Genomic DNA, 22,307 nt, shown 5'->3' on the forward strand with positions numbered 1-22,307 from the left:
AAGCAGACTCATTATTGTTTATGATTCTAGTCATAGACTGAATAAAATGTGCTTTAATCAAGTTATATATTTTTCATCTTTTGGTTAGATAGTAAAAGTAATGTTTATTATATTTTTGACTGGCTTCTGACAAAAGATTTCAACTTGGTTTATTTGTAAGCAGTAGTGTAATGTGACGTCAAAACATATATTATAGCATGTAAAAAGGAATACGTTTTAGCACCATTACAATATACTTTATAGTTTCATTTATTGAAGCTATAAGTTCAAAAATGTTATTGAAAATTTGACTTAAACCTAAGTAAATTGGAGATGATCTATGTCAAGTGAATGTTCAGAAAGAATATACTCAAAACAATGTGGAAGGCTCTAACAAATAGAAATTTCTGCGATGTATGCAAATTATACTTGCTCTGTACTGTAAACATGTGCAAGTAGCATCTTTACAATTTCCAAAATGTGCTTAATTCTTAGGCTAGGTAAATCTATATTTTAAATCATTTTTTTAGCATAGGAACACTCTTTTCCACACAGTTCAGAGTAAAATAAGACCAAAATCAAGGTTTTTTTAAAAATGAATTTACTTTTATTCATTTACATACTTGTGATTTAACCAGTCTGCTTAGCTAATTGATCGAAGTGAATGAGTCTTAGACCTGTGACAAGTCAGTAAAGAAATGATATGATGGGGTTCTAATAGATTTGATTGGTTGCATGGGAACTGCAGGCAAACAAATGCTCAGTGTCACCTTAGCAAAGAAAATCTAAAAGCTTGTAGCAGCATAGAAATGACATGAATTAGCAATGAGTACACACTGTCATTTGAGTCAGAAGGAAGAAGCATGTTCAATAGTCATCTTTCTAATTCAAAGAAAAGGATAAATCCTAGAAAGGGTTGATAGATCTCTACTCAAGTTGATAGTATCTACTAAAGCTCAATGGCTTAGCTCTTCAACTCATGTCTTATTTAATAAAGATTAGTGGATTATGTCATATTTATCAAATATCTGTCTTGGGTATCATGCCTTTACGTAATGGCTTCAAAATGATCCTGGCCCTTTTCTAATGAGAAGAATAAGCGTAAAAGATAGAAAGAAAAAGTTAGCCATTATTAATGATAATCTCTTTAAAGTTAAAAATAATTGATTGGAATATTTAGATCTCTGACTTTCACTTGACATTTTTCATAATTTTTTTTGTGTAAACCAGACATCTTTCTATGGCAGATACCATGCTAGAAAAATGTTGACAATACTGCAAAAATTACTTACATCTTTAAAGCTTATGGATGTGAATGAGATTGATGTTAAAGCAGAAACTGCAGCCAGTTTACAGTGTTTTTGTAAAGCAGATGTTAATTGAACACCTACTTTGAGGAAAGAACATGGTGAGAAAACATTTTTCATTCAGCATAGTCTTCTCAGTTTTGGTTTTTATATTTTTTTAACTCATCATGCAATAAAATTTATTCTTGGCATACAGCTCTGTTTTAAATATGTGTATAAACTGATATAACAATCATCACAAAATGGGGATTCAGAAGAGTTCCATCACCCCCAGAATTCTCTTGTACCTTTCTAATTGTGCCATGATTTTACCTTTTTATTTTTATTTTTTTGGTCTAAGGTCTTTATTATTTAGCAATGAGTCAGCCAAAAAAAAAGGCAAAAATTTGGATTTTATCCATTTATCCTTATCTCCATTCTTTATTTCACATTCTGATAGATTGGATTTTACCTTTTCAATCACACCTTTATCTCATCCTTAATTCCTGAAAACCACGGATCTGTCCTCTTATTGCTGATTTTATAAAATAATAATGTGATGTTACAAAATTAGAATCATATAGTGTATAGCCTATTGAAACTGGCTTCTTTTACCTAACATAATTACTAATGAGATTCATCCAGGTTGTTCCATATATCTGTAGTTTGTTGTATTAACTGTTTAATAATCTTCCATTGTATGAATGAACCACAGTTTATCCATTTACCTGTTGAGGACAGGTAGGTTATTCCAGGTTTTGGCAATTACATATAGAGCTATTTATAAATATTCATGTATAGGTTTTTGTGTGAACATAAGCTTTCTCATCTTTAGAGTAAACGTTCAGAAGTAGGATTGCTGGGTCATATGTTAAGGGTATATTTAGTTTTGTAAGTAGCTGTCACATTGTTTTTCTGAAGAACTATTTTTTGCATTCCAAACAGCAATGTATAAGAGTTTTGTTTGTTTGTTTTTTGCCGTGCATCCTCGCAAACATCTGCTGGTCTCATTTTTAAAAATTTTGTCATTAGTAGATATGTAGTGGTATCACTTTGTGATTTTAATTTGCATTTCCCTATTGATGTTGAATATTTTTAAGTGCTTATTTTGCCATTTGTATATATTGTTTAGTGTATCTTTTCAAATATTTTATTCATTTTCTTAATTGGATTGTGTTCTTTGTGTTAAATTTTGAAAATTCTTTATACACTTTAGATATAAGTCCTTTGTTGAATATGTGGTTTGTAAAAGTTGTTCTCCCAGTCTGTAATTTGTCCTTCCATTCTCTTAAAATACATTTTTTTTTCTCCTGTGGAGGAAACATTTAATTTTGTTGAAGTTCAGTGTCTTGAATTTTTTTTAATGGATCGTGCTTTGGGTGTTTTATCTAAGAACTCTTTGCCTATCCTTAGATTATGAAGATTTTCCTCTATTGTTTGTTTTAAAAGTTATAGTGTTTTAAGTTTTATATTGAGAATCTGATTCATTTTTTTAATAAGGTCAGAGATTTAGTTCGAGGTCCCTTGTTTTTCATAGAGATGCTTGATTGTTCCAGCACCATTTGTTGGAAACACTGTCCTTTCTCCATTGAAATGCTTCTGCAGCTTTGTCAAAATTCAACTGGCTGTAAATATGTGGGTCTATTTTTGCACTCTATGTTCTGTTCAGTTTATTTTTCTGCCTCTCCCTTTGCCAATAGCCCTTTTTCTTGTTTATGGTAGCTTTAATAGTAAGTTATTAAAATAGGATATTGTAGTTCCTTCAACTTTATTTTCTTTTTCATTTGTTTTAGTAATTCTAGTGCCTTTGCCTTTCTATGTAAAATTTAGAATCGACCTGTTTACCTTTACAAAAAATAGATCAATTTGAAGAGAACTGAGATCTTTAATATGTTGATTTTTGCAGTCCATGAACATGATATGTATTTCCTTTTATTTAGGTCTCTGATTTCTTTCATCAGTATTTTGCAGTTTTCATCACTCAGAACCTTTGCATGTTTTGTTAAATTTATACCTACTTATTTCCTTTTGTGTTGTTAATTTTAAGAATTGTTTTTATTTACAATTGTGTATCACTAGTTTATAGAAACAATTGATTTTGTTTTGACTTTGTGTCTTGTGATATCAATAGTAGATCTTTGACATCTTTTTTTCCTGAGTATTCACATTTTTGTGCTGTTGATAAGTGGCATTACTTCATTAAATTTTACTTTCCAGTTGTTCATTAATATGTTTTTTTGCATGTTAATCTCACATCTTGCAACTTTTCAGATCTCACCAATTAGGAATAGTAGGGGTTGGGAAGTTCCCATTGTGGTGCTGCGGACACAAATCTGACTAGTATCCATGAAGATATGGGTTCAATCCCTGGCCTCACTCGGTGGGTCAGGGATCCAGCAGTGCCATGAGCTGTGGTGTAGATTGTAGACAGCTTGGATCCCACATTGCTGTAGCTGTGGTGTAGGCAGGCAGTGTAGCTCCAGTATGACCCCTAGCCTAGGGACTTCCATGTGCCAAAGGTATGGCCCTAAAAAGCAAACAAAAAAGGAATATCAGGGTTTTTTAAAGATTTCATTGGATTTTCTACTTAGGTGATCATGTAGTGTGCAAATGAAGAGAGCTTTACTTCTTCATTTCCAGTCTGATTTTTTTTTTATGTGTGTGATATTGAACAAGCTAGAACAACAAATGCAATGCTGAGTAGAAGTGTTGAGAGCAAACATCCTTGTCTTTTTTTCCTGATATTAAGAGGAAATCATTGTCTCTCACCATTAAGTATGATATTGGGTGCAGGTTTTTTGTAGATGCTCTTTATCAAGTTGAGGAAGTTCTTTTCTATTCCAGTTTGCTGAAAGTTTTATTATGAATAGATGTTGAATTTTGTCAGATCCTTTTTCTATCAATTGATACATGTTTTTAATGTGACTATTGAGTGATTATCAAATATTGAGCTGGTCTTTTATTCCCACAGTAAACACTTTGTTATGTTGTATTTTTCTTTCTATATACTGGTGGATACTCTTAGCCAATTTTTGAGTTTTATGACTTTTTTTTTTTTGCCTCTGTACATTAAGTATACTATCCTGAAGTTTATTCTACTTTTGTTTACAGTCTTTCTGATTTTGATATGGTAATGCTAAACCTTATAAAATAAGTTAAGAATTGTTCTTACTTCTTCTGTTTTTTGGAGAATATTATGAAGAATTAATATTACTTTTTCTTAAATATTTGGTAATGAAACTATCTGGACCTCAAGATTTTTTTTTTTTTTTCAGTAGGGAGCAGGGGTTGAATTTAACTGTGAATTCAGTTTCTTTAATATTTATAGGAAAAATTCAGGTTCTATATTCCATATTTTGATAATAATTTTGGTAGTTATTTTCAATGAATTATCTAAATTTTTGAAAATATATGTGTAGCATGTTCATGGTATTCCCTTATTATCATTTGTTGGGTCTGTAATGATATTCCCTTTTCAATACTGATGGTGGCAACTTTATGTCATCTCTTTCTCTCTTTTAGTTTTGCTAGATGTTTATCAATTTTATTGACTTTTTCAAAGAACCAACTTTTGGTTTCAGTTATTTTCTCTATCACTTTCTGTTTTCAAACTCATTAATTTCTGCTATTTTATTATTTGCTTCCTTCTGTTTGCTTTGCCTTTATTTTCCTTTACTCATAAAATATTTTCATGGGAGAAACTTAAGTTATTGATAAGAAATTCTTACTTTATATCACTAAGCATTTATTGCTACATTAGTTCCCTTTAGTTTCTGCATTAGCTCCATCCCATGACTTTTATGTTGCATTTTTAACTCGGTTCAAACTATTTTCTAATTTTCTTTGAGATTTTCTTTGGCCCACCTGGTTAGTTTAAGCAGCTAATATAATCATGAAATGGCTGAAATAACAGCATTTTGAGGAAATTAAAAAATTTATCCTGAGAAAAATTATTTCTTCTTCTGGAATGAGAGAAAGTAAAGCTGTCACTAGTATAGCTGTATGATGTTTTTAAGTAAGTAAGTCTTTTTAAACATTCGGTTCTACTGTGTTTCCATTTCCTAACCGTGGATTTATTTAATTAATATGAATAAAAGAAAATGTCTCTTTAAAGCCCACAGGAAGCTATTGTGAAAAGTTTGCCTTATGTTTCTGTGGAATGTTTTGCATAAAAATATAAAATAATTGACCAAGTAATTGTAATAAAGCACTGAACCATCGACAGTTATTACATTACATTGTTCTGATTGAACTAAATGAATTAAGACCACTTTTTTACAAGGCTGTGATTTAGGCACTGGGGAGAATAGAGACAAATAAATCAGGTTAAATACCTACTTGTTTAATAAGTTCCCTTGTGGAACAGTGGTTTAAGGATCTGGCATTGCTGCAGCTGTTGTGTAGGCCTCAGCTATAGCATGGGTTCCATCCCTGGCCTGGTAACTTCCACATGCTGCAGGCTCAGCCAAAAAAAAAAGTAAACAAATAGGTTTTTTTTTTTTTTTTTTTTTTTTTTCAGCTTACTTAGAGAATATATACATTTTCCATAAGGCATTAAATTTTATTTTCATGGGTTTGCACATAGGGGATCACTTTGGATTTTTCAGACTTTGAAGGGGTCCACTTAATCTTTTATCACTTGATCCATTATGTTTAAAAGACACACAAACCATGTTATATATTTGTTATCTTTTTGAAAGAAAAATTTTTGTGCTTTTGCATTATAATAGTAAGCACATGTTTAACATATTCCCCTTTTGTTCTCATTTTCAAGCAGAAAACCAATGGTTTATTGAAATAAAATTCTTCAGTAATGAAAGTACAATGATTTTAATTAAATGACACAGATTTTACTGTTTTTATTACACACAGAAACATAGTCATGAAATGTTTTTTTAAGAAAAAGACTATAGAATGAAAGAACATGAGCTTTAGTCTTATATCAAAACAGATCAATGTTTATATCTCACTCTAGTAAAATTACTATTTCAGTTTCAGTTTGTCATTCTCTTTATTAATGTAAGATAATTAGGCCTTGCTTGAATGGTTGATAATTCTAATTTCTTTCAACCTTCCAGGAAGTCACTATCTCATAGAATAAGATATAAATATGTAGCCACCTGATATAAACACAACAAAATATTTTAAGTGTATTTTCCTGTCATTTCAGTTGCTTTTCAAATAGAATAAAATAGTGAGGTAAGTGTAGAGCAAAATTATATACAATTGATAATACCTTTAATTATATAGATCTAAATTTCCTTTTATCATTTTTAAATTGAATTATATTGATTGACAATATTATACTAGTCTAGAAGTACAACATAGTGATTCTGTATTTTATACATTATGTTACATTTAAAGTCATTATAAAAAGATGGCTGTATTTCTCCATTCTGTGCAATATACCCTTGAAGTTTATTTATCTCATGCACAATAGTTTATACTTCTTAATCCCCTACCTCTAATTTGCCCCTCCCTCTTTCATTTCTCCTCTAGTAACCACTAGATTATTCTCAATATTTGTGAGTTTGTTTGTGTTCTTTTATATTCATATATTCATATATTTATTTGTTTAGATTCCACAAATAAGTGAAAAAGTGCAATGTTTATCTTTCTCTGAATTATTTCACTAAGGATAATACTTTCTAGGTGCATTCATGTTGTTGCAAGTGGCAGAATTTTATTCCTTTTTAATGGCTGAGTAATACTCTATTGTGTGTGTGTTTGTGTGTATCACAATTCTTTTTATCTGTTCACCTCTTGATGGACACAGGTTGCTTCCATATCTTAGCTGTTGTAAATAGTGCAGCTATGAGCATTGGGATGCCTGTATCTTTTTGAATTAGTGTTTCTATTTTCTTTGGATATGTACCCAGGAGTAGACTTGCTGGATCCTAAGATAAGGTGGGTTTTTCTTTTTTTTTCTTTTTAGGAGTGCACCTGCAGCATGTGGAGGTTCTCAGGCTAGGGATCTAAAGGGAGCTGTAGCTGCTGGACTACACCACAGCCACAGCAATGTCAAATCCAAGCCACATTGTGACCTATACCACAGCCCACAGAAGTGCCAGATCCTTAACCCGCTGAGCAAGGCCAGGGATTGAACCCTCATCTTCATGGATACCAATTAGATTTGTTACTCTGAGCCATGATGGGAACTCCCCCATGGCAGTTTTATTTTTAGTTTTTTGATAAACATCCATTTGTCCATGGTGCCTGCACCAATTTATATTGCTAGCAGCAGTGCACCAAGGATCCCCTTTAATCCATATCCTTACCAGCATGTGTTATTCATGGTTTTTTTGATAATAACCATTTTGACAGGATTGAGGTGACACCTCATTGTGGTTTCTATTTGCATTTATCTGATGATTAACAATATTGAACATCTTTTCATTTGCCTGTTGAACATCTATTTTCTTTGAAAAAGTATCTATTCAGGTCTTATGCCCATTTTTTTCATCTGATTGTTTGTTTTGAGTTGTATGACCTACTTATATATTTTAGATATTTAACTGTTATAGGTAATATCATTTTCAGTTATTTTCTCTTCTGTAGATTTTTTTTTTTTTGGCTCTTTGGTGATTTCTTTTGCTGCGCAAAAGCTTTTAAGTTTAATTAAGTTCCATTTGTTTATTTTTGCTTTATGTCAGAGTGTTCTGCCTATGTTCTCTTCAAGGAGTTTCACTGTTTCAGGATATATATTTAGTCTTTAATCCATCTTGAGTTGAATTTTGTATATGATGTGAGAAAATGTTCTAATTTCATTCTTTTAGAGAGGGTCAGTTAAGTTTGTCCAGCACTACTCACCAAAGAGACTATCTTTTTCATTGCATATTCTTGCATCCTTTGTTGTAGATTGACCACAGGTGCCTGGGTTTATTTCTGGGCTCTTTATTCTGTTCCACTGATATATGCGTCTGTTTTTATGCCAGAACCATGCTGTTTTGATTATTTTTAGCCTTTTAGTATTATCTGAAATCAGCATTGTAAATCTTTTTTTCCCAAGATTCTCTGGAAATTTGGGATCTTTTTTGGTTCCATATGAATTTTAGGATTACTTGTTCTAGCTCTGTGAAAATTGCCATGGGTATTTTGGTGGGAATTGCATTAGATCTGTAGATTGCTTTAGGTCGTATGGTCATTTTAAAAATATTATTTCTTCCAATCCATTAACATGAGATTTTTCCATTTATTTGTTTTATCTTCAGTTTTTTTTCAGTGTTGCATGTTTTTCAGACTACAGGACTTTTACCTCATTGATTAACTTTATTCCTATATCATACTTGTATATTTTAATATAATTCCCCTATGGAGCTGTCTGGTTGTAGACTTTTGCTTGCTGGGAGTTTTTTTAATTATTGTTATAAATTCAGTTCACTGCTAGGGATTGTTCTCTTCAGGTTGCCTATTTCTTCCTGATTCATTATTTGAAGTTTATGTGTTTTTAGACACTTGTCCATTTCTTCTAGTTTGTTGAGGCTGTCACCATGTAATTGCTTGTAGTATTCTCTTATGATTTTTTGTGTCTCTGTCGTATTGGATGTTATTTGACTATTTTGTTTCTTGTTTTATTTGGGTCTATTTTTGTTTATTTGGGTCTATATTTATTTGGGTTTATTTTTTCCTGATGAGCCTAACTAAAGGCTTATCAATTTTGCTTATGTTTCAAAAAACCCAGCTCTTGGTTTCATTGATTTTTCTGTTTTTTTGCCTCCATTTCATCTATTTCTTTGTTCATCATTATTATTTCCTTTTTTTTTTTTACTATTTTTTGTACTTTTTTTCCAGTTACTTTAGATGGTAGGTTAGTTGTGTATTTGAGATTTTTCTTATTTTTTGAAGTATGTCTGTATCTCTATAGCCTTCCCTTTTAGAACTGCTTCTGCTGTGTGCCATGGATTTTGGAAAATTGTGGGGTTTGTTTTTTGTTTTTTGTTTTTTTGTTTTGTTTTGTTTTGTTTTTTTGTTTTTTTTTTTTTGTCTCAAGGTATTTTCTCATTTGCTCTTTGATTTTTCATTAACCTTTTTTTTAGTAGCATATTGTTTAGGCATTTGTGTTTAGACAAAGTATGTGTTTCCATACTTTGTCTTTTTTCTTCCTGAAGTTAATTTTTTTGTTCTATACTGTGTGATCAGAAAAAATACTTGGTATAATTTCTGTCCTCTTAAATTTGTTGAGACTTGTTTGTGGACAAGTATATGATATATCTTGGAGATTATTTCATATCACCTATGTATTCTGCTGGTTTTGGTTGGAATGTCCTTTAGATAGCTGTTAAGTCAAACTGGTCTAATGTATCTTTTAGGACTACTTTTTCCATATTGATTTACTGTCTGAATTATCTCTCCAGTTAAGTAAGTGGGGTGTTATGGTCTCCTACTTTAATTGTATTATTGTCATTTTCTCTCTTTAGGTCTGTTAATATTTTCTTTACATATTTAGATGCTCCTATATTAAGTATGTATGTATTAATGAGCTTTATATCCTCTTCCTGTATCAATCCCTTTATCATTATATAAAGCCTTTTTTTTGTTGTTAAAGATTTTGTTTTGATATCTACTTTGTCTGATATGAATATTGCTACCCCAGGCTTCTTGTTTTTATTTACACGAAATATTTTTTCAATTTCCTTACTTTCAGACTATATGTGTCTTTGAGTTTGAAGTTAGTCTCTTGTAGTTGGTAATAGATAGCCCTTGTCATTTTTATCTAGTTAGCCCCACTATGTCTTTTGATTGGAGCATTAGTCCATTGATATATTTTTTGTGTGTGTGTGTATGCCCTGTAGCACATGGAATTCCCAGACCAGGGATCAGATCTGAGCCACAATTGCCAGTTCTTTAACCCACTGTTCTAGGCTGGTGATTGAATCTGCAACCTAGTACTCTAGAGGTACCACCCTATCCTGTTGCACCACAGTAGGAACTCCATAGTCCATTGACATTTAAAGTGATCCTATATTTTTCTCTACAATTTTACATTTCATTATTTTAATTATGATTTTATCTTTGTATTGTTCTGCTTAGGTTCATATTCTTTGGGAGCCTCTGTGCTTCTTGTACCTTTATATCTGTTTCCTTCTTCAAGTTTGCAAAGTTTTCAGCTGTAAGTTTATCAAACACTTTTTTCACTCCCTTTTCTCTCTTCTTCTTCTGGGACCTGTATAATGGAAATGTTGGTATGTTTGATGTTGTTGCAAAAGTCCCTTAAACTGTTTCTCAGTTTTTGTTTTTCTTTACTGTTCTAGTTTGGTGAATTCCATCATTCTATATTCCATATCATTTATTTGTTCTTCTGTTTCACCTAGTCTACTGTTTGTTCCTTCTAGTATGGTTTTCATTTCATTTATTACATTCTTCAGTTCTGACTGCTTCTTCTGTATATTTTCTAGTTCCTTGTTTAAAATTCTCACTATGTTCATGCTTTTTTTCCCCTAATTCAGTCATCATTCTTATTACTAATGCTTTTAACTCTTTATCTGTTAAATTATTTATTTCTGTTTCATTATTTTTTCCCAGGGTTTTTCTCTTGTTCTTTTATTTGAAGCAAATTCCTCTGTGTTCTCCTTTTGTTTAACTCTCTGTCTCTATGAAATTTGGTGGAACAGTTACTTATTCCAGTCTGTGCGTGCCCAGTGGCTTTGGAGGGAGAGCTGAATCTGACATGAATGAAGTTCACATCTTTTTCCAGGGTGTGCTGGCAGCTATCACCTCGGCAGGAGATAGAACTGGAGATATATGGGCTAGAGCCAGAGCTGGGTGTGTGCAGAAGCCCTGAGGTTCAGGTCTGAACTGTGTCTGTTCCCTCTAAGTGTGTGTTCTCTTCTTTCTGTGCTCTGGGACCCTCACCTTAAAGGGTAGCACCACTATAGTAAGAGGGGCTGGAGTGGGCACTCAGCATGGGTTGGGGCATGGATTATGTCATTCCCATCCTCAGTCAGTTTTTCATAGTGCTCCCAGTACACTGCCTCCATAAATGCTAGCAGTGGCCACCCTTCCCTGGTTCAGCTGCCATTCCAACTTGAGGTTTCTCCATTACTTAAAATTGCACACTCCTTTATGTTGTTGCAGCCTTTGCCCTAGTGTTAAGGTGCATCATGGAGCAAGGGGTATGGGATAGGCCCTCATGATAGGTCAGGGTGTGAGCTGTTGTGGTGCCAGGACTAGAGTTCCATACCACTCTCTAAGTGCTGCCTCCGCAGTTGCCAGTGATGGTTGCCTTTGTCCTGTTCAGAAGCTATGTTGGGTCCAGGCTGTCTCTGACCCTCACAGATGCACACACTCCTTGGTTTCTGCAGCCATTAGCCTAGAGTGTAGCTATGCCATGGAACAAGCAGGGCGGGAACAGGCACTCAGTTTAGTTTGGGGCATGTGCTGCCAGAGTCCTGGGTAGTTTCAAACTATTTCCTCCACCTTATTTCCAGAGTAAGCAAGCATGTGCCTGCTCTTCCCCAATGGAATGTAGGTTTCTTCAGCCCTCCTGTTAGTCCCACTAGTTTTAAAGCCAGCTGAAGGGACTTGTCCCCCTGTGATCAGACCTCGAGGCTAGAGTGCCCATTATGGATTCCATCCACTCACCTCCCAGGAAGGATCTCTGATTCCATATAATCCCACTCTTCTGTTGTGTTCCCTCCCAGGGGTGCAGGACCTGACCTGTTCACTTCTTTTCCATTCCTACTGCATTCTCTGTGTATCTTATGTATGGCTTTGGTTGTACAAGAGTTTTTCTACCAGTTTCCAGTTTGTTTTGTGTAAGAATTGCTCCATATGTAGATATATGTTTGATGTGTTCATGGAGCAGGGCGGTGGGGGAGGTGAGCTCCATATCTTTCTCCCCTGCTGTTTAGATCTCCTATCAGGATCTAAATTTTCTAACACTTCAGCACAGTCCTCTGTGCACAATAGATGATTTGGATTTTTATTTTAAATAAGACAGTTTTTAAAAATATTAGAGTAGTTTTAGATTTATAGAAAACTTGTGAAGTTAGTACATAGAGTTCCTGATGTTTTACATTCAGTTTTCCCTATCATTAATATTTTATATTAGTATGTTACATTTGTCTCAATTAATGAATCAATATTGATAACTTATTTTTAATTAAATTGCATACTTTAATCTTACATAAAAAAGAAAAAAATAGGTAAAAACTAAGGATTAATTTCCTTAGTTTTTACCTATTTTTTTCTTTGTTCTGTTCGTAGAAACCATTCAGGGTATCAAATTACATTATATTTAGTTGTCATCTGTTATTAGGCTCTACTTGGCTTTTACAGTTTCTCAGACTTCTCCTGTTTTTGATGATATTGACAACTTTGAGGTTACCTGGCTAAGTATGTTGTATAATGCCCCATAATTAAGGTTGTTTGATGTTTTTCTCATTATTAGACTGGTCTTAAGAGTTGTGTTGTGGGTCTCCAAGCTCAACTCACATGTGTGATGATTTGCTAAGAGGACTCCTAGGACTTGGCCTATAATTATACTCAAAACTATGTTTTATTTTGTTGTAAGGATACAAACTACAAGGGTTTATATGTATACACACACACATATATTTTCAAGTAATTCTACTGTAACCAGGGTTGAGAACTATTGGAAAGAAGATATATCAACAAAAGCGAATTAGAAATGGTTTAGAAATGAGTTGATGCAGTCTTTTTTTTTTTTTTTTCTGAATTTTAGGGCTGCACCTGTGGCATATGGAGGTTCTTAGGCTAAGGGTCAAATTGGAGCTACAGCTGCTGGCCTGTGCCACAGCTACAGCAACGCCACATCTGAGCCACATCTGTGACCTACACAACAGATCATGGCAATGCCGGATCCTTAACCCACTGAGCAAGGCCAGGGATCGAACCTGCAACCTCATGCTTCCTAGTTGGATTAATTTCCACTGTGTCACAACAGGAACTTCAAATTCTAGAGAAGTTTCTGATAGATGCTCCAGAGGGAAGGGCAGCTGGCTATAATTAGGCTGAGTTGAAGAACTGTACTTGAGAAGAAAGGTATTTTAATCTTACTCTAACATCTCACAGCTCTTTATATGTGGTAAAAGACAGTTATAAAAATGTCCAAATAACATTTAATATATTCAGATGTCTCTTCTTAATCAGGTATTAAAAGAGTTAGAATTTTGACTTAGAGCAAGGGGTTGAGAAGAAATTATTTGGAGAAGTGGTGATAAGAGTGATGATAGCAGCAGGTAACATTGGTTGAGCTTTTCTGTTTGTTAGGTACAGCACAAGGTGATTTTATTTGCATTACCTGATTTCCAAGTGCTATTGGGTTGTGGATCATGGGTAAGCACTGAAGGGGCAGGCTTTGGACAGCTAGAGAGGAGCATGAAGGCACTGGCCTCTTCAGGCCCTCCGGGGGAAAGGTAGTTGGAAGATAGGAGAACAGCAAAGATGCATTCCATCCTTTCCCAAATTTTACATGAGGCTAACTTTGTGTAAGGAAGGGGGAAAACATTATCATCACTGTGCTAGACTCAGAGTAATGCTGACAGAAAATTGGAGCTTATTGCATAGACTGAGCTTAGTCTAGCTGTGTTTGGCAAGTGGAACTGGCTTTTGCCTCACTTCTTTGGGCCTCATATGCACTGGGAAGACTGCCTGATTTACACCGTGAACCTCCATCTTTGACTTCATTTACACATCACCCAAGGTATTCACTGGTGCATTCATTCAAGGTATGCCCACCTTTTGTTTTCCCTTATCACTTCATTACTGCCCTTGCACATTATAAAAATCATAGTCTTACTTCACTCGGTATGAGAATCTCTGGGAAGTCAGAAAGCAAAAGACAAATACCTTATGATATCGCTTATATCTAGAATCTAATATACTGCACAAATGAACCTTTCCACTGAAAAGAAAATCATGGACTTGGAGAACAGACTTGTGGTTGCTAAGGGAGAGGGGGAGGGAATGGAGTGGATCGAGAGCTTGAGGTTAATGGATGCAAAGTATTGCCTTTGGAATGGATTAGCAATGAGATCCTACTGTATAGCACTGGGAACTACGTCTAGTCACTTATGATGAAGCATGATAATGTCAGAAAATAGAATGTGTACATGTTTATGTAACTGGGTCACCATGCTGTACAGTAGAAAAAAAATTGTATTGGGGAAATAATTTTAAAAAATAAATATAAATAAATAAATAAATAATAAAAATCATAGTCACTTGCTGGCAGTGCCTTCTTGTCCTGTTCAATACTCCTTAAAACTTACCTGATGCTGAGATGTAAGTCTCACCTACTCTTCTCACAGATGAAAACTTCACAGTATCATCTTCCACGTGCCCACAAATGGAGAAGGTAGCTGGAATACTTTCCCTGGCTCTGGATGATTAATTGTGATTACTCTCACTTGGGCTTTTGTTTTTTTTTTGTTTTTTTGTCTTTTTTTTTTGCAAAGTAGTACTTACAATTAGTTTTTAATTTTAGAAGCAGTGTTAGAGAATGTGTAGAAAACTGAAAAATATACTTACAGATCAATTGAGCAGTACCCGAGACAGGGAGGGGAAATATGATCTTGAGGATGGTAAGAGATTCCAACTCTCTTAGTTGTTTTACTTCTTAAGCTGGGTGGTGTTATTACAGGTGTTATCTTTTGTTTTATTCTATTTTGTATGTCATTAATATTTTATAAGAAATTGAAAACTCAACTATAAATCATATTTCCCTAATGATATGCTTCTTATTCACTATTTTTACTGCAAAGTCTTAGAGTATTCGCAGTTGTTCATTTAAAGCTACGGCTCTAACAGATAACATAGGCAAGTATTGTTTTACCTAAGAAGTTCATTTTTTTAATAATGCTTTTCTCATTCTCTGTTAGAATAAAATTGTACATTTAATAATCCATGAGAAAACTTTCCACTAAAAAATAATTATGTATCTGTGCTGCGCTGGGATATGCTATTCAGCTCTAAAATTCTGTGCTTTTATTATCCTCCTTGGAGTGCTATTTTGTGATGGTGGCAGGGATCATCTTGTTTTCCAACACCAGAGGGCACCAAATTTCCTCTTGCAGCAAAATGATCAAAATTACTTCTTTCCATCAAAGAACTTCATACACTGCAGTAAAATATGGAATGTTATATTTTTAGTCTCTTGACAGATTAAAAAAGTAAGAATATGTGCTTTGTGGGAAAGAGTTTAAAAATCATATAAGGCTTTTTCTTGTCATTAGCTGGGAATCTGTCAGTGATTTTACTAAACTACTTTTCAAGGGTATTTTCTTTGTTAGAGGGAATAAAATAGTCTGGGATAATGCTTAGGATAAATTATTTTGAAGGAGCTGTAGATAATATATCTACTCTGGCTTTAAGTTTCAGATGGCATGTGAAATAGGCATGACTGCTAAATGCAGGATGAAATCAATGGCAAGTGTTGTGCTACAGTATGTAAGGAATAGGGTCCTAGCAGAGGGGAGTAAAGTGATGTAAGCCAGTAAATTGCAGTGAGCCATTCACACCTTTGATGTTTAATATAGTTTTGTTAACTTGAATTTGATAAGCTATTCTTCTCCCATTCTTTTTTGTTTCTGCAAAATTCCTTTTAGTAATGTTAGCAAAATATCACAAACTTATTTCCACATCAGTGCTACCTCATTCTTTTTAAGATTATTCAGTATTTGATTTTTTTTTTAATTTTTATTTTTGTTATAGCTGGTTTACAGTGCTCTGTCAGTCTTCTGCTGTACAACATGGTGACCCAGTTACACATACATGTATAGATTCTTTTTTATCACATTATCGTGCTCCATCCAAAGTGACTAGATATAGTACTGTCATGCCTTAATTTTTTTCTCAATGAATTTTATTACATTTATAGTTGTACAATGATTATCACAACCCAATTTTATAGCATTTCCATCCTAAACCCCCAGCCTATGCCCCCACCACCCAAACTGTCTCATTTGGAAACCATAAGTTTTTCAAAGTCTGTGAGTCAGTGTCTATTCTGCAAAGAAGTTCATTATGTCCTTTTTTTTAGATTCCACATGTAAGTGATAGCACATGACGTGTCTCACTGTCTGACTGACTTAGCATGATAATTTCTAGGTCCATCCATGTTGCTGCAAATGCCATTATTTCTTTCCTTTATATGGCTGAGTAATATTACATTGTGTGTATTTAACAATTCTTCTTTATACATTCCTCTGTTGAGGGATATTCAGATTGTTTCCATGTCTTGGCTATTGGCAATAGTGCTGAAATGAACATCGGAGTACATGTATCTTTTCAAGTCATGGTTTTCTCTATGTAGATGCCTAGGAATGAGATGGCTGGATCAAATGGTAATTCTACTTTTAGTTTTCTGAGGAATCTCCATACTGTTTTCCACAGTGAGGGCACCATTTCACATTCCTACCAACATTGTAATAGGGTTCCCCTCTTCTTCATACCCTCTCCAGCATTTATTGATTGTGGACTTTTTGATGACGGCCATTCTGGCCAGTGTAAGTTTGTACCTCATAGTAGTTTTGATTTGCATTTCTCTAATATTAAATTAGTGAAGTTGAACATCTTTTTATGTGTTTCTTGGCCATCTATATGTCCTTAAGAATTGACTCTTTATATCTTCTGCCCATTTTTTGATGGGATTGTTTGTTTTTTTGCTATTGAGCTGCAGAAGGTGTTTTATAAATTTTGGAGATTAATCCCTTGTCAGTTGCTTCATTTGCATAGATTTTCTCCCATTCTGTGGGTTGTCTTTTCATTTTGTTTAGAGTTTTCTTTGCTATACAGAAACTTTTAAGTTTAATTAAGTCCCATTTGTTTATATTTGTTTTTATTTCATTGCTCTAGCAGGTGGATCTGAGAAGATTTGCTGTGGTTTATGTTGGAGAGTGTTTCGCCTATGTTTTCCTCTAAGAGTTTTATAGTATCTGGTGTTATATTTAGGTCTTTAATCCATTTTGAGTTTATGTTTGTGTATGGTATTAGGAAGTGTTCTAATTTCGTTCTTTTACATGTAGCTGTCCAGTTTTCCCAGCACCACTTACTGAAGGGGATGTCTTTTCTCCATTGTATATTCTTGCCTCCTTGTCATAGATGAGTTAACTGAAGGTGCATGGGTTTAATTCTGGGCTTACTATCCCGTTTCTCTGATCTATATTTCTCTCTGTGTGCTAGTACCATATGGTTTTCATGCCTGTATCTTTGTAGTATAATCTGAAATCAGGGAACCTGATTCCTCCAGCTCCATTTTTCTTTTTCAGGATGTCTTTGGCTGTTCTGGGTCTTTTGTGCTTTCAAACAAACTTTAAAATCTTTTGTTCTAGTTCTGTAAGAAATGTCCTTGGTAATTTGACAGGGATTGCATTGAATCTGTAGATTGCCTTGGGTAGTATAATCATTTTCTTAACATTGGTTCTTCCAATCCAAGAGCATGGTTTGTCTTTCCATCTATTTGTGTCATCTTTGATTTCTTTCATCAGCATCTTACAGTTTTCAAGGTACATGTCTTTTGTCTCTTTAGGTAGATTTATTCGTATTTCATTCTTTTTGATGCAATGGTAAATGGGATTGTTTCCCTAATTTCTCTTTCTAATCTTTCGTTGTTAGTATATAGAAGTGCAGTCAATTTCCGTGTATTATACTGTATCCTGTGACTTTGCCAAATTCATTGATGAGCTGTACCAGTTTTCTGGTAGCATATTTAGGATTTTCTAGGTATATCATCATGTCTTCTGTAAACAGTGATAGTTTTACTTCTTCCTTTCCAATTTGGATTCCTTTTATTTTTCTTCACTGATTGCTGTGGCTACTTCCAAAACTATGTTGAATAGTAGTGGCAATGGCAGACATCCTAGTATTGTTCCTAATCTGAGCAGTAATTCTTTCATCTTTTCACCATTGAGAATGATATTAGCTGTAGGTTTGGCATATATGGCCTTTATTTTGTTGAGGTAACTTCCCTTTGCCCACTTTCTGGATGGTTTTTTTTTTAATCAGAAATGGGTGTTGGATTTTGTCAAAGGTTTTTTCTGCATCTATTGAGAGGATCATATGGCTTTTATTCTTCAATTTGTTAATGTGGTGTATCACACTGATGGATTTGCAGATATTGAAGAATCCTTGCATCCTTGGAATAAATCCCACTTGATCATGATGTACCATCCTTTTCATGTATTGTTGGGTTCGGTTTGCTAGTATTTTGTTGAGGATTTTTGCATCTATGTTCATCAGTGGAATTGACCTGTGATTTTTCTCTTTTTTGTGGGATCTTTGTCTGGTTTTGGTATTAGGGTGATGGTGGCCTCATAGAATGAGTTTAAGAGTGTTCCTTCCTCTGCAAGTTTTTGGAATAGTTCAAAAGTACAGGTGTAGGCTCTTCTCTAAATTTTTGATAGAATTCGCCTGTGAAGCCATCTGGTCCTGGATTTTTGTTTCTTGGAAGCTTTTTAATCAGTTTTAATTTCATTACTTGTGATTGGTTCTTTCTGTTTTTTTCTATTTTTTCTTTGCTTAGTCTTGGAAGAGTGTACTTTTCTATGAGTTTTTTCATTTCTTCAAGGTCATCCATTTTATTGGCATATAGTTGCATGTGGTAGTTGGTCCTCTTTTTTGATCCTTTGTATTTCATTTTTAATTTCTTCTTTTTCACTTCTAATTTTACTGATTTTAGTCCTCTCTTTTTTTCTTGATAGGTCTGGCTGAAGGTTTATCAATCTTGTTGATCTTTTGAGAGAACCAGAATTTTATTTTAACGATCTGTTCTGTGGTTTTCTTCATTTCTATTTCATTGATTTCTGCTCCGACCCTTATGATTTCTTTGCTTCTCTAACTTTAGGTCTTGTCTATTATTCTCTCTAGTTGCTGTAGATGTAAAGTTAGGTTTTTATTTGTGGGTTTTTTTTTGTTTCCAGAGGTGGGCTTGTATAGCCATAAATTTCTATCTTAGAACCACTTTTGTTGCATCCCATAAGTTTTCGAATGTCATATCTTTGTTGTGATTTGCTTCTAGGTATTTTTTAATTTCCTCTTTGATTTCTTCAGTGATCCATTGGTTTTTTTAGTAGCATGTTGTTTACTCTCCCTGTGTTTTTGTTTTTTTCCGGTTTTCTTCTTGTTGATATCCAGCCATACAGTGTTGTGGTCTGAAAAGATGCTTGGTATGTTTTCAGTTTTCTTAAATCTACTGAAGCTTGAGTAGTGGCCCTGAATGTGATCAATCCTAGAGAATGTTCCATGTGCATTTGAGAAGAATGCGTATTCTGCTGCTTTTGGATGGAATGTTCTATAGATATCTCTTAAGTCCATCTGGTCTAATGCATCATTTAGGGACAGCATTTCCTTGTTTTCTTACTGGATGATCTGCCCATTGCTGTAAGTGGGGTAATAAAGTCACATGCTATTATTATGTTACTGTTAATTTTTCCTTTTGAAGTTTTTAGCAGTTGCTCTATATACTCAGTTTGGGTGCATATATACTTAACAATTGTTATAGCTCCTTCTTGCATTGATCCTTTGATCATTATATAATGTCCTTCTTTGTCTCTTATAATATTCTTCATTTTAGGGTCTATTTTTCTATTTTCTGTTCCACCTGAGTGATTTCTACCAGTCTGTCTTCCACCTCACTTATTCATTTTTCTGCCTCCTATATTCTGCTGTTGGTTGCTTCTAACGAATTTTTTGTTATTTTATCCTTAAATCTTTTTTTTTTTTTTTTTTTTTTTTTTTTAGGTCTTTTTGCCTTTTCTAGTGCTGCACCTGCAGCTTATGGAGGTTCTCAGGCTAGGGGTCTAATTGGAGCTGTAGCCACCATGCTATGCCAGAGCCACAGCAATGCCAGATCCAAACTGTGTCTGTGACTTACACCACAGCTTATGGCAATGCCAAATCCTTAACCCACTGAGCAAGGACAGGGATTGAACCCACAACCTCATGGTTACTAGTCGGATTCATTAACCACTGAGCCATGACAGGAACTCCCTAATTCTTAAATCTTACACTTCTTTGCTCAGTGTTTCTTGTAATTTATCAGCCTTTGCCTCCAGTTTATTTTCAACATCTTGAATCATCTTCACTATCATCAGTCTCAAGTCTTTTTCATAGGGGTTGATAATCTCTAGAATGCTTAGCTGTTTTTATGGGCTTTTTTCTTGCTCCCTTATCTGAGTCATAATTCTCTGCCTTTTCATTTTGTATAGATTTTTGTTCTGTTCTCCTTTCTTGCAGAAAATAGGGTTGTAACCTCTCTGTTTCTGATGTCCGCCCCCACCCTTGTGGCTGAAGTAGGTACAGGGGGCTTGCTACAGGCTTTCTATTGGGAGGGTCTGGTGCCTGCCCATTGGTAGATGGAGCTGATTCTTATCTCTCTGTTGGGTGGGGTTTTATTTCTGGGTGAGATTAGCTGCAGCTGTGTGTCTGTGGGGTCTTTAGGCAGCCTGTTTGCTCATGGGTTGGGGCCATGATCACACCTGGATTATTGTTTGGCCAGGGGCTTCTCAGTGCTGATGGGTGGGGACAGATTTTCCCAAAATGGCCGCCTCTAGGGGAACACATGCTGATGATTATTCCAGAGGCCTTTGCCTCTAATGTCCTTCCTCCATGCTGAGCCAGTTACCCCTTGTTTTCCCAGGAGATGCTCCAAGAACTGAAGTCAGGTCTGATCCAGATTCCTATGGAGTCTCTGCTTTGTCCTGCTTTGTCCTCAGTGCACATGAAAGCCTGTGTGCACCTTTCAAGAATGCGGTTTCCATTTCCCCTAGTCCTGTGATGCTCCTGCATGCAAGACCCATTAGCCTTCAGTGCTACATGCCCGGGGGCTCCTTCTCCCAATCCCAGATCCCCAGGTGTGGGGACCCAATATGGGGCTCAGAACACTCACTCCCATAGGTGAGGCTCTGTGACACAGTTTCTTTCCAGTCTTGGGTTGCCCACCTGGCTGGTATGGGGTTGCTTATATCACATGATCGCCCCCCCTACCATCTTGTTGTGGCCTCCTCTTTGTTTTCTGGAATAGGATATCTTTTTTGATAATTTGCAGTCTATTTGGTTGAAGGTTATTCAGTAGTTGGTTGTAATTTTCTTGCTTTTATGAGAGAATGTGGGCTCCTGTCCTACTCTGCCATCTTAATCCCATCTCCTTCTCACATTCTTGAATAAAAATGTTTTGGAACAAGGCCACACTATCCTTATTTTTACTGATTTTTACTGATTTCACTTTTTTGTCCAGTTGAACATTTATAGATATTTTTACAGTGTATGCATGTTAAATTATTTCTATTTGTTGAACCTTTTTTTTCTTTTACCTGAAGCCACAATCATTGATTATCTATTTTTATTTTCTAAATTAGTAGCAAATACAAATAAGCAACTGCTATAAAGCAGCAGCATAATCCTGTAGGAAAAAATTCCAAGTAGGTATTTTAAGGAAATCAAGGTGCTAGCTCCCTCTATGTACTTTGGTGGTATATTACAAATTACCGTGTATTGGGTTGCTTAATAAACACAAATATATTCTACATCTAGATATCAGAAATCTGAAATGTATCTTACTGGCCTAAAATGAAGGTATTGTCAGGGCTGCATTCCTTTCTGGACGCCCTAGGGGATAATTCATTTTCTCCTTCTCTAGCTTCCAGAGTCTGTCTGCTTGTCCTGGCTCATGGCCAGCATCCATCTTCAAAGCCAGAAAAGGCTAGTCAAGTCTTTATTATTATGTCATATCTCTTGTTCTGTCTCTTCTGTCTCCCTTCTCCCCATTTAACAGCTCCTATATTTCCATTGCGCTCAACTCACATAATCTGGGATAATCTTATTTTTAAGTCAGCTGATTAATGACCTCAATTCCATCAGTAGTCTTCCCCTTGCCATTTATTTTAACAAGTATCATAGGTTTCAGGGATTAAGATGTGGGCAATCTTTGGGGAAGGAGAGATTGTTTTGCCTACCACAGATGGTTTTACTGGATTCAATGAGTCAGGCTAGCCTTAAGAGAGAAGAGGTAACTACTTATTTGTTTTGAAAGCTTAGGGAAAATGAAGTTTTCCATAACTTTCCCTGAAATTTCTATATTACTTC

General features: G+C 34.8%; 1 protein-coding gene across 5 annotated transcripts in view; it reads left to right on the forward strand.

The window, feature by feature from the left end:
* RNF180 (ring finger protein 180) overlaps nucleotides 1-22,307 on the forward strand; it is a 265,704-nt gene that overhangs the window by 63,900 nt on the left and 179,497 nt on the right. The gene's annotated exons all lie outside the window — the stretch shown is intronic.

The sequence above is a fragment of the Sus scrofa genome, chromosome 16 (genome assembly GCF_000003025.6).
Source record: "Sus scrofa isolate TJ Tabasco breed Duroc chromosome 16, Sscrofa11.1, whole genome shotgun sequence".
In the NCBI taxonomy this organism is placed as follows: Eukaryota; Metazoa; Chordata; class Mammalia; order Artiodactyla; family Suidae; genus Sus; species Sus scrofa.